This window comes from Schistocerca nitens, chromosome 4, assembly GCF_023898315.1.
Source record: "Schistocerca nitens isolate TAMUIC-IGC-003100 chromosome 4, iqSchNite1.1, whole genome shotgun sequence".
Taxonomy (NCBI): Eukaryota; Metazoa; Arthropoda; class Insecta; order Orthoptera; family Acrididae; genus Schistocerca; species Schistocerca nitens.
The window spans coordinates 322,037,376-322,050,394 of NC_064617.1; the positions used below are offsets into that span (position 1 = coordinate 322,037,376).

General features: G+C 42.6%; 1 long non-coding RNA gene across 1 annotated transcript in view; it reads left to right on the plus strand.

Annotated features, from left to right (window-relative positions):
- Positions 1 to 11,794, plus strand: part of LOC126252887 (uncharacterized) — a 65,644-nt gene extending 53,850 nt beyond the window's left edge. The window contains exon 3 of the long non-coding RNA XR_007545865.1: positions 10,738 to 11,794. This is a non-coding gene — a long non-coding RNA (uncharacterized LOC126252887). The remainder of the gene's footprint in view (positions 1 to 10,737) is intronic.
- Positions 11,795 to 13,019: the final 1,225 nt, after the last annotated feature.

The following is a 13,019-nucleotide window of genomic DNA, read 5'->3' on the forward strand; positions in this document are numbered from 1 at the left end:
AAAGTCTGCTGCACTGATATTTATAGTTTTCTCAGTTGTACTAAGTAGGTGATGTTCATCTAGCTCAGCCTGCTTAATATTTACCTGATTGCACTGATAATTTCCACAACATAAAAAGTATCTACATACTTTTCAAATACCGGCTACTTTATAGTAAGCATTGTTACTTATTATCATGCAAACAGTGCTTTCTTATTCCAAATGCTAGACAGTTAGATAATTTATTGAAGGATTTTCGAAATTCATTTTGTATTGAGTGGGTAGCCTACTTTTGTCTTATGTCTGTGGATATGTTGTTACACACCTCTAGAATAGACTGCAGAACTTCAGTCTGAACATGAGATTATAACAGTGTACATCGAACTGAAAATCATTGCTTAAACCAGAGGATTAATTCAGATTAAACCATGGGCTACCCTCCTGTTAGTAAACTTAGTGTATTCCTCAGAGATACTGGTGGATCTATTTACTGGAAGAGGAAACTGTCTCAAAGAGCATGTCCTGTCCACGGCAATTTAATACAGCTTCATTTGTACTCAATGGTCGGAGGGAACTATGCTACAGCTGGATAGGCATTATCAATGGCTGTATCATGTTTTCTTTTACTTCAAGTCACTCCTCCTCCACAAATCAAATGAAAAGGCTAAATCATTCAAGACCTATTCTGGGATGGTTGGATCATTCTATCAGGCACCAGACACAGCTGGAGAACACAGCTGGAGAAGTGACTCATAGCTTCACAGAAAACCTCAGTTTCCTAGTAAGTACATTTACAAGTAATGCTTATAAATCACACTACAACTGCTTGTGGAAACCACAACTTCATAAGTGGCATGAGAGGGAAAACTTCTGACCAAACAAATGTAGAAGTTTTCTCTGAAAATTTCCTTGAAGAAATGATATAACTGTATCATCATGGAGATATAATGTCCTCAACATAAATCTACCGAATGCTTGCTTTTACACTCATGATATGTAGGTAAATGTGATACTGTGGACATGGGAGCAGATGAGCCATATTTAGAAAAGATGAGACAATATTATCCATTAGCTCCAAATCATCTGACACCTTACCTCATTGAGGATGTTCATGTTGACTGGGATCAGTGATTACTGTAGCAGCTGTAACAATAGCATCAAATGACACTAAGATACCAAGAGCTAGAAAAACAAGCAGAAAAGTCTACAAGTTCAATGAACTGGATAAGGAAAAGGTTATCTCATATCTCACACATGAATTAGAATCATTTTATTTGCACAGTGACAATGTAGAGCAACTGAGGCTCAAGTTCAAATACACAGTCAATCAAGCCCTAGAACAATAATGAAAGATCACAGACATCTCCTTGATAACTGTTATGACATGACAACTACATCGCACCGATGACACCTCATGATGCAACACATCCATTCAACCGTGAACACACTGTGGTGGCTTGGAGGACCAGCCTTGCAGCCAGGATATTCATTGGCATGTGCATCCTAGAAGACACATATATGCAGATCTATCTTCTTCTGCCTAAGTTGTGAAGGCAGTCGTTCAAAAACTTGTAGCTCTATGCCACAGTCTATTTAGTTCAGCACAACAATCCCAACGGCAGAATCACCACACCCTGCAGAATCATCACAGCCTACAACCAAGGACCACTGCTGACAACACTCACGACTTCAAAGCTCCTCTAATTGCCTCAACACGTGGATCCACGACAGCACTGAGACTGGCTACAGAGAATGTAGCAGATGAATGAGTTGTTGGTGGAATGGCTGGCAGCAATTACAAGTTCAAGGCCATCAGTTGCAGTACAGCCAGTCCAAATAGATTCATTGGTGTGGAACTTCAGAGCGATGCCACCCCCCTTCCACAGCTTCAACTGCAAGCTGGAACCCTGGTCATGCTATATGACATCGGTGGAACAACACTTTCTCTTTTATGACACAACCAGTGACATGCAGCAACATGCATTCTTACTGACAAATGCAGCCCTTGCCATTTACCAACTTATACAACAAGTACACCCTGAGGCAGAACTGAACTCTCTTTCCCATAAGTCTAGTCTGACTGAATATTTTAACTCCCAGATTCATGAGGCAGCCACCCTCTACAAGTTCTTCAGCTGTAAAAAACTAGACTTCAGAATCATACCATGAATCAATCACAAGGCTCCAGGGACTGGTCCCAGAATGCAGATTCCAGTGCTCCAACTCCCAATGCAAACAATCATATGCCTCCACACTAATTTGGGACATGGTATTGATGCACTCAACCAACAAAGCCTTGAGACATGACCTGCTGAACTTAAAAGATCCCACCCTGGAAGCTTGTTTACTGATTATAAGGGCATCTGAACAATCTCTGTGATCATTAGCTTCCATCCAGGATCCTGCATTAGTGTTTGCCATCTGCCCAGTCAGGAGCAGCCCACACATTAGGCAGCAAGAATTAAAAAATTAACAGAGATATAGAGGCCCCACCATCTTTAACAGTTACCATCAAGTGCACTGCTTTATCAGCCACCAACACCTGCAGTAATGCTTTTGTAGAACTAAGTATGCATCTCATAGCAAATCAGGTCATAAGGTGAGGTGTGCCAGCTGGCCCCACCTATGGAAGTGGGATGGACATTCTCCAATCCAGTCGAACTACCCACTGCTGACAATGTCTGCACAGACGTCTCCTCAATGCAAACAGAAATCCCCCATTCATGACTAATCATTTGATTACAGTGTCTCAGGAGGGAGCCTCAGTCATCTTTGAAATGGACGCAGGCCATCATCACTAACTGGAAAATGTATCAGAAATTTGGGTCACCAGAATTACATTCTTTCAACAGCCCTCTTCACACTTTTAGTAATGAATTCATATCTGTGTCAGGATTTTTCTATGCATGAGTTTAATATAGTGCCATCACTCTCACAGTTCACTTCCCAGGGTGATTCTAACCTATTTGGTTTGGATCTATTTAAAACATTAGAACTGGAAATTCATGCCACTTCAAAGATGGGTGGACAAACCATGGACATCACAGACCTGTTAGAGAAATTCACAACTATGTTTTCACGAAAGGCCTCAGTGGTCTCAAACTTCAAGGCACACCTCCTCCTGCTACCAACAGCAACACCCAAAGTCTCCCTTGTTGCAGGTATGGATGCTGCAGACCTCACAAAGAATCTTGATTAACTTTTTTCAGTGTTTTTACAAGTGAATCTCCATTGTAACACAGACAAATGAGAGTTTTTCATACAACAAATTGATTATCTAGGACACATATTTAGTGCCTCAGGAGTCCACCTGACCCCACAGTATGCGAATGCCATTCAAAAGTTGCCAGTACCCAAGGACAGGTCACAGCTTTAGCCGGTACTATTACTGTTGGTTTATTCCATATGTGCCAGCAATCTCTGAACCCCTCCATCAGCTGTTTCACAAATACATCTCCTGGAAATGTTCATCTGCAGGTGACAAGGCATTCTTGGACTTGAAACTGGCACTGTTACAACCAACTTGCCTCATGACATATAACCCAAAACATTGCCTCTTACTAGTGGCTGACACCTCTGACTATGGTGTGGGTGCAGTTCTCTCCCATATAAATAATTGGGTAGCTGCATTTTCATTAAAGACATTAAATTCAGTAAATTTATAAGGGGGCCCTTGACATCATTTTTGGAATAAAAAGGTTCCATGACTATGTGTATGGGAGGGAATTTACCCTCCTTACAAACATAAACTGCTGCTGTCCTTACTAAAGACTACAGGAACCATACCAACCACAATGGTCTACCAAGGTAGGTCCTGTTCCTCTCTTCCTATACATATGATGCTCATTTCTGATCCACAACACAGCATGCCAATGCCAATTTGCCTTTAGGTTAGGACTCTGAGTTTGATGCTGATGCCGAGGTATGCTTTCAGACAGATGCAGCAAAGAAGTCGTAGACAGCCTCCCACTGGGCATGTACCTCATCCAGTGCTGCACAGCTTTGGATCTGATGCTGTGAGATCTCAGCAGCTATATCAAAAGAGGCTGGCCAATGAATAAGAAGACCATAAAACACTCAGATCTACAAGAATCATAGGCATGACACCACAATCTGTCTATAATGGCCACACCCAGTTCCTCATTCCCAACACACACATCGGCAACAGGCCCATCATCTACTACACCAAGGACACCAGGGTGTGATGCTCACAAAGCAACTTGCAAGACATGACTTTACTGGTGAGCTATGGATACTGATATCATGGTTATGGTGCCAATAGTACAACCATTGCCAAAGCAAGCATGCAAGCTACACCATCACGATGCTATTCCCCTTAGCCAATGACCGACAACCCATGTCCCACGTCCACCTTGATTTCGCAGGCCTATTCATAGGGGCTACCTAGCTCACAGTAGTAGATGCTGTCACAGGATTTCCATTCACAATACAACTGACCTCCATGTTATCTGCATTTCCAATCCTAACACTGACAAAATTTTTTGCCTTTGAGGGGCTGCCTGTGTCCACTGTCATGGATAATGGTCGTCAATTCACTTCAGCCAAATTCCATGCCATTTGCAACGGCATTTCTTTGGTCCTCACTGCGCCATTCCACCTGGCTTCTAACAGGTCAACAGAAAGATTTATCCACACTTTTAAAACACAGCTGGTGAAGTTGTGTCAGCATCAACCCCTAGGAGAGGTAGTAATCCTGTTCTTAGCCTCGTATCACAGTACACCCTAAGATGGAGCCTCCCCAGTGTAAAAACCCCATTGTAACCCTCACTGCTCCAAGCTGTCAATCCTTCATCCCCAGGAAGAGGAAACGCATCTCAGATGCAACAGGCATCACAGATTTTCTCTGAAAAACCAGTGTGGAGCCTTACTTTTTCACAATAATATTTCTGCTGGTTGCCAGCAAAAGTCACACATCTTCTAGGTTGAACTATGATGGAAGTGGAATTCACAGATGGCACATAGTGCCAAAAACATATTAACAACGTATGTCCTTGTCTTAGCCCGGTTCCACCACCAGGCAACCTAACACACGTCTCTGTTATAGAATCACAAGCAGCAGGACTACCACCAATGAGGAAGCCACAATCTGCACCATTACTGGGAAACATATCACTTGAGGCTACAGAGTGCAGATCATCCCAGCCAGTCAGCCCCATGGAAATGGGCCCCAGACCAGCCAGCCCCTGCCCCCCCCCCCCCCTCAGGGACAGGTGACACAGGCTTCACAGAACATTCTGAGACCTGTCACGTCCTCTCCACCTCTGTCCTGGAGGAGGCAGGGGGATAATGTCATGATGTGACAGCTACGCCATGACAATGACACCTCATGAGCCAGCACACTACATGTGGCTCTGGCAACATCGCAGTGGCTCGGAGGGCCAGTCTCACAGCAAAGCCAACAGAGGGAAGCAGCTCCGAGCTGTCCAGGAAGACGCATGCATGTGGAACTATCTTCTTCTGCTGAAGCAACAAGGGCAGCCAATTGGAAACTTGGTAGCTTTATGCCGCAGCCTGTTTAGTTCAGTGCAGTGGCTCTCAAAGGCAGAATCATCACAGTCTATGACCAAGGATCACTGCTGACACTCAGAACTTTGCAGCTTTGGTAATTGCCTCAGCACGTGGATCCATGATGGAATTCTGATCAGCTCCATGAAGAATGGTAAACAGTGACTGTTCCATACTTCATCCAGGCTGTATAAACCCTGTTTCAGACTAATAAATATTTTGCTGACTGCTCAGCAGAACTTTAACTTTGTGTGAGATTTCGAAATATTTCATTGCTTGCTCAGCAGGACTTAGTCCCATACACCATATGAACTAGTACTGCTGAGTTGCAGAACAAATTTTACAAGTTACTTTTTCTGAGGATTGTTTTTTCAGTTAAGTTTAAGCCAAGAAGAAACATTATGTTGTGTATTTCATTTCTGCATTTTGCCATCGAACATAAGCCATGATTCTGTTGTCATAAATTTACTGCATGTTCATGACATTGTGTCAGTTATCACACTGTGAATAAATATGTTAAGTGCTACCTGACTTTCATGTTGGTTATCTCCAGATAAAGCAATAAAAAACAAACTAGGAAGTGTCTTAAAAAACAGTTGCTGCACAACTGCTACAAAACAAACCATAAACACATCCATAGGCAGAAGGAACTGAGTGAAGCATTTAATGACTATTAAAGTGCTCAGATGATTTGGAGCTGATACATAATATCATTTTTGAATATGTCTCACCCGTTCCTGAGTCCACAAGATCACATACACCTGCATACCACAGACTGCAAAATCATTTAGTAGATTATGTTGAGGACATTATTTGGGCACACTTCTGATTAGCCAAAATTGTCCTGCTCTTAGATATATGACAAACAATTGTGTGGTTGACATAAGATGTTACAAAAGTTTTATAAATGATATCTGGAGTGCTTTCCTCTTTTATTTCAAGAAATGACAAATAGCTCTGGGCCTCTTGAGAGTATAGAGTGGCAGCAAGCTCCACCCATGGGAAAGTGCTGGAATATGATCTACACCCAGTGCTGCAAGATTTTGATTTCCATGGTTCCAATTGGCTTTGTGACTTATGGAAGTCAATTGCATACAGAGTTAAACAACCAGGTCACTGGAATAAGGAAAGAATCTATATTTTTGAACATCTGTAACACCTTGAGGAGTTTTTGCCCAATACACAGTGCAGCTCAACTGTAGTATAGAGCCTTGCAATGGTACTGTGCCTGTGGTCTCACGTCTCCACAAGTGGTAGTGTTCATTACCTTCAGAAACACTGACATTGGCTCATCTACACACAATGCAAAATCTAGCTAAAATTGCACATTAGATTTATAGAACAGGAGTAAACATGCCATGTCTGTTCCCTATGACCTGTAGCTGAGAAGTGTCAAGATGTTGAGTGCTGCAGATCACTTGATTATCAGTTGCCTCAGGTGTGGTGAGCTTATGGTCAAATATAAGACTGAGAAAATTCTTAAATATTTCATGCTCAGACATGAGGCAGTAATGTGCAACCAACACCGATGCCAAACATGCCTTGAATTATGAAAGGTGAAACACACACACTTCTATTCAGAAAACTGAGGCCTATTTATACTACTCACTCCTCCAGTCTCCTAATGGTGAGATACAGCTAGCAAACAGAAATTACAAGACTAGAGAAAGCATTAAGTATTTCAAAAACCACTTATCAATAAGGAGACATGTACAGGTATTCTTACCATGAATACTATGCTGTTAATACCAACGTCAAATGTTACAATAGTATTATGAGAAGGAATGCAACTTACACATACAATTGCAGTCTCAGGCAACTGAAACCAGCAGAGATGCTGAGTTGCAGATAGTCACAATGAAAACGCTCTCACAATTAAAGCTTTTGGCCATTAAGGCCTCCATCAACAATAGACACACATATGCACAGACACACATACTCTCACGCAAATGCAACTTACACATACAATTGCAGTCTCAGGCAACTGAAACCAGCAGAGATGCTGAGTTGCAGATAGGCACAACAAAAACGCTCTCACAATTAAAGCTTTTGGCCATTAAGGCCTCCATCAACAATAGACACACATATGCACAGACACACACACTCTCACGCAAATGCAACTTACACATACGATTGCAGCAGCACCATTGCATGATGGGAGTGATGACTGGGTGGGGGTAAGGAGGAGGCTGGGGTGGGGAGGGGGAGGGGTAGTATGGTGAGGGTGGCAGGCAGTGAAGTGTTGCTGGTTAGACGGTGGGCAGGGGAGAGGTGGGAGGGGGGGGGGGATAGTGGGAAAGGAGAGAAATAAGAAGACTGGTCTGGTGGTGGAATGACGGCTGTGTAGTGCTGGAATGGGAACAGGGAAGGGGCTGGATGGGTGAGGACAGCGACGAATGAAGGTTGATGCCACGAGGGTTACGGGAACGTAGGATGCATTGCAGAGTAAGTTCCAACCTGCGCAATTCAGAAAAGCTAGTGTTAGTGGAAAGGATCCATATGCCACAGGCTGTGAATCACTCATTGAAAGGAAGGATATCATGTTTGGCCGTGTGTTCAGCAACAGGGTGGTCCACTTGTTTCTTGGCTACAGTTTGTCGGTGGCCATTCATACGGACAGAAAGTTTGTTGGTTGTCATGCCTACATAGAATGGAGCACAGTGGTTGCAGCTGGTTGCACAGGTAGCTCTGCCTTTGATGGGATAAGTGATGTTAGTGACCAGACTGGAGCAGGTGCTGGTGGTGGTGGGAGGATGTATGGGACAGGTCAATTACATGGGTATCAGCCATGAGCTAAGGGGTTGGGAACAGTGGTTGTGTAAGGATGGACAAGTATATTGCGTAGGTTTGGTGGACGGAGGAATACCACTGTGGGAGGGCTGGGGAGGATAATGGACAGGACATTTCTCATTTCAGGGCATGACGGGAGGTAATTGAAACCCTGGCGAAGAATGTAATTCAGTTGCTCCTGTCCTGGGTGGAACTGGGTTACGAGGGAAATTCTCCTCTGTGGCCAGCTGGTGGGACTTTGGAAGGTGGTGGGAGACTCGAAAGATAAAGACACGGGAGATTTTCCAATGTCAAATGTTGTTAGACTTAGACACAATAAATTATTTTCTTCAGTAAATGTACGTATGAGTTATATAAATCAAAAATTATTGTTTCATTCCTGGCACACACAGATATATATATAGACACACACACACACACACACACACACACACACACACACACACTTGGTAAAATCTGCTATGTATTCTTTTAGAGGGTAGGTAGCATGATCCTGGGTAAACTATTTCATTTAGCATCAATAACCTCTAAAATAAAAGTGATACATCAGCCTTGTAATTACAGTTACTGTGAACTTAGCAATGAGGATGATCAGATCTTTCATACATTTTTAATTTTAATTAGCATAATACATACATATTCATACTTGTTTACTTTCAATGAAACTTAATGAGCTTTCCCTTTTTAGTAAAAAAAATGCAATCCATTCCCACTTGATGCAAGCATCTAATGAATATATCAACTTTCTCATGCCCCTAGTTGAGTCTTTCAGTGCTTCAGAAATTTCCTACCAGTCATATTTCTTTCGCCCTTAGCATATGTGCTGTTGATCTCTTGAACCCCAGAAGCACCTTCTATCAGCAGTTTATGTTCTCTTCATACCACTCCATCACTCAAGCAGTTTATGTGAACAACAAACTGTACAAGGTAGCAGACAAAATCCTTTTGTACTGCTAATGCTGAAGTGGAGAGGATGCAAACATCCTTTTATCTCTAATAAACTGACAACCAGCAAAACATAACTGAACACTAGCAAATGGAAACTGAATATGACTGAATGCAGTCTACTTGTGCTCGCCCACCATTTACACCACAGAGAATCCTTGTTCACGATGCTCATTTACTTGTGTTCACTCTAGTATAAACCAGGCTTCCAGAAATCCTTCTAATGATCTCTAGTGGAAAGTGGAATTATGGTGTTCACAAACTCCCCCCATGATATTTTCTCACTCTCTTTAACAAGCTGTCAATATCTGCCCTCACTAACCATAAAGCTGTGAGGTTCTCAGCAGATGGTCAACATATGAACTTGCACAGACAAACATGTCTATCCCTGAATAAAGAAAGGCACTCTTCCCTCCTCCTAGTCACAGGCAGTCTTTGTAGATGGCAAGCAGATTTGTCATTTGTGGACACTGTCACAATGTGCAGACACTGTCTACTGGCTGTACAGCATCCAGCCTACCTCATTTAACATCCATTTTAGCAGCATGGTGCCTTGAGTGCAAATCACTGACCACTTCTCAATGAGCAGTGTCTGCATGGGCAGGAAAGCAAACTAAGTGATAAATGACAGACAACAAACCCTAAATCCTCTGTCCTACAATCAATGGATGCCAGTCTTCCAATGATGCTGTCAACTACTTGACCCCTGCAACAGATGGTAACAGAGCCCCACAGCCTGTTATAAGCATAAAAATTCCCACAGGAAAAATAGAGGATAAGGTTGTCAGATTATGTAGAACTTTGTGATCTAGAGATTCTTTAGGGGGATAAGTATAGGGAACGTATGATCATCCTACAAGGTATGTGTATTTTTGCAGGAACTATTGGTAAGTTGAGGTGGAGTGTTGAGGTGAGGAGTAGTAAACACTGTTAATGTATGTAATCACATTACCTTCAGCCCTTTCCCCACTGAAGGCATCCTTTCTGTGATGATTATAATCCCTCAGCAAATGAGTGTCAGACTTCTGACAATGGATCTCCTCTAAACACAGGCATAAGTCTCCTCTGGGTCAATAGTCTCAGTTTTGTCACAAAAGTCCCAAAACTATTTATTTTCCACTGAATTCGATTGGTGACATTTATCTATGTCTTCACTACAGGGTGTCCCTATCAGGACTGGGCTAAATATCGCAAAAATGGTAAGAGATAGGGACAGGTGGATATAGATATAAGCTAAGGGGTTGAGTGAACTTCCTGGTGACCTTCAAGAGCCATCTGCCATCTTGGTTTGCATCATATTGCATTCAGCTCACATTTGTTTAGTGGGAGGGGGTCATGTGAGACATGTTTTAAGAGTAGAATTTGACAAGGAACAATTGTGAAGTCTGTTTTGCAGTACCTTTCATAGGTAAAAATTTATGCACCATATGTTATAGCATGTATAATTCATCATGTAGCATGCTCAAACTTGATGACATTTTGTTCCTGTCATTACAGGTGTGCCATTAATTTGAAGGACAACATGCCAATAACCAAAGAAAACAGGATCAAAACCATCCTGCTACCTGGTGGCCAGAGTTCCACAGAAATTACCAGGGGCTTCAACCAATGATACCCTGGAGGGAACCCATCACAGAAAGTGTCATCAGGAAACTGATCAGAAAGTTTCAAGAAACAGGATCAATGGCAGATAAGTCCCATGCCAGCTGTGCCCCTACAGCAACCGGTAAGGCTATGACCACGGCAATGTTAGCATCAGTGGCCACAAGTTCCATCAAAGGTATCTTGTGATTCACCCAAAAGCATGGCATTCTTTGGAGCAGTATCCACCAAATCCATTCAAAACACAACTCCAACAACATCTGGTGGAAGGTGACCCTGATTGAAGGGTACAGTTTTGTGAGTGGGTGTCAGCATAACATGCCATTAATCATGATATTGCTTACAACATACTCTTTAGTGATATGGAGAATTTATATGTCAATGGACAAGTTAACAAGCACAACCATTGATACTAGTCACCAGACAACCCAAGTTGGAAGTCTCCCTCCAGGGCACAATGATGTGCAAAGTTCTGCTATAGTGCGGCACTTCGGGAATGTGTCTCATTGGCCCTGTCTTTCTGATGGAAATCCCCAATGCTCTGAACTATCTGCAGATGCTGGATGAGGTTCTCAATGAAGATGGGGCATTTCCTTCATACTTTCAGCAGAACGGGGCACCATCCCATTGTAGTGCCTGTGCACAGGAATGGCTTGACACGCATTTCCCCAGATGTTGCATTGGGCATCGTGGTCCCATGGACCTCATTCACCTGATCTAACCCCCCTAAATTTCTAATTGTGGGGCTATCTGAAGTCCATGGTGTATTCCGTAAAGATTCGTGATGTGCAGCAACTGGAACTGCAGATTACTGAGGCCTGTGATAGTGTCACACCTGCCGTGTTGCATCATGTCCATGTAAACTTTCTCCATCAGACACAAAAATGTCTTCAGGTACACAGACAGCATGTGGAACACATTCTGTAAAGTGCACCTTGTTTTGTAATGTGTTGCATGCCAGTCCTGTCATGATTCATGATGAATTACACATGTTATAATAAATTATGCATAACTTTTTACCTATCAAAGGTACTGTGAAATGAACTTAACTACTGTGTTTTGTTGTCAAGTTCTAACATTAAAACATGTATCACATGGCCCTCCTTCTATTGAAGAAATGTGAGCTGAATCCAATATGGCAGATACCACGATGGCCGACGGGCTCCAGCAGTCACACAAAAAGTTTCCACCCACCTCCTTTGCTTATATTCACATCCACCCTGCCCTTACCTCTAACCATTTTCATGACATTTTACCCAGTTCTGGCTTTTGATATACCCTGTTTATGGCTGAGAAACTGACTGTTCAATCAGCAGATAAACAAGACTGAAAATGTAACTTCTGGAAGGTTGAAAAATGTTGCTAAGCTTTTGGACAATGAACTTTTTCCAAGATACTAATAAACACACACATCACTTCATTGTCCCAGCCAACTACACTGGAACAGCACTGCAGCTTGACTAGGGTAAGGCATTGTGTTGTTGGATAAACTAACTGTGAGGATAAAGGAAGCAGGGAGGTGGGAAGGGAGTGATTAAGGGAGAGGCAGCAAGGCAATAAGTTAGGAACATGTCACTAGTGAGTTCATCTTGCCAAAAGAGGAAGATACATCATGCGACACACACTGAAGGGAAGGAGTGGTTTTGGAGGGGACAACAGAACACTGGAAGAGGGAATAATCCACTGAATTACAGACCTGTATCAAATGGATCAAATGGCTCTGAGCACTATGAGACTTACCATCTGAGGTCATCAGTCCCCTAGAACTTAGAGCTGCTTAGACCTAACTAACCTAAGGACATCACACACATCCATGCCCGAGGCAGGATTCGAGCCTGCGACCGTAACAGTCGCGCAGTTCCAGACTGAAGCGCCTAGAACCGCTCGGACACAGCGGCCGGTAGACCTGTATCACTGATGTCAATTTGCAGAAGGATTTTGGAACATATACTGTATTTGAAACTTATGTTTTACCTCAAACAAAATGATCTGTTGACAAATAGTCAGCATTGATTCATAAAATATCATTCTTGTGAAATATAACTAGCTCTTTATTCACACAAAGTGACGAGTGCTACCAACAGGGGATCTCAAATTGATTCAACATTTCTAGATTTCCAGAAGGCTTTTGACACCACTCCTCACAAGCAACTATTAAACAAACTGCATGCCTACAG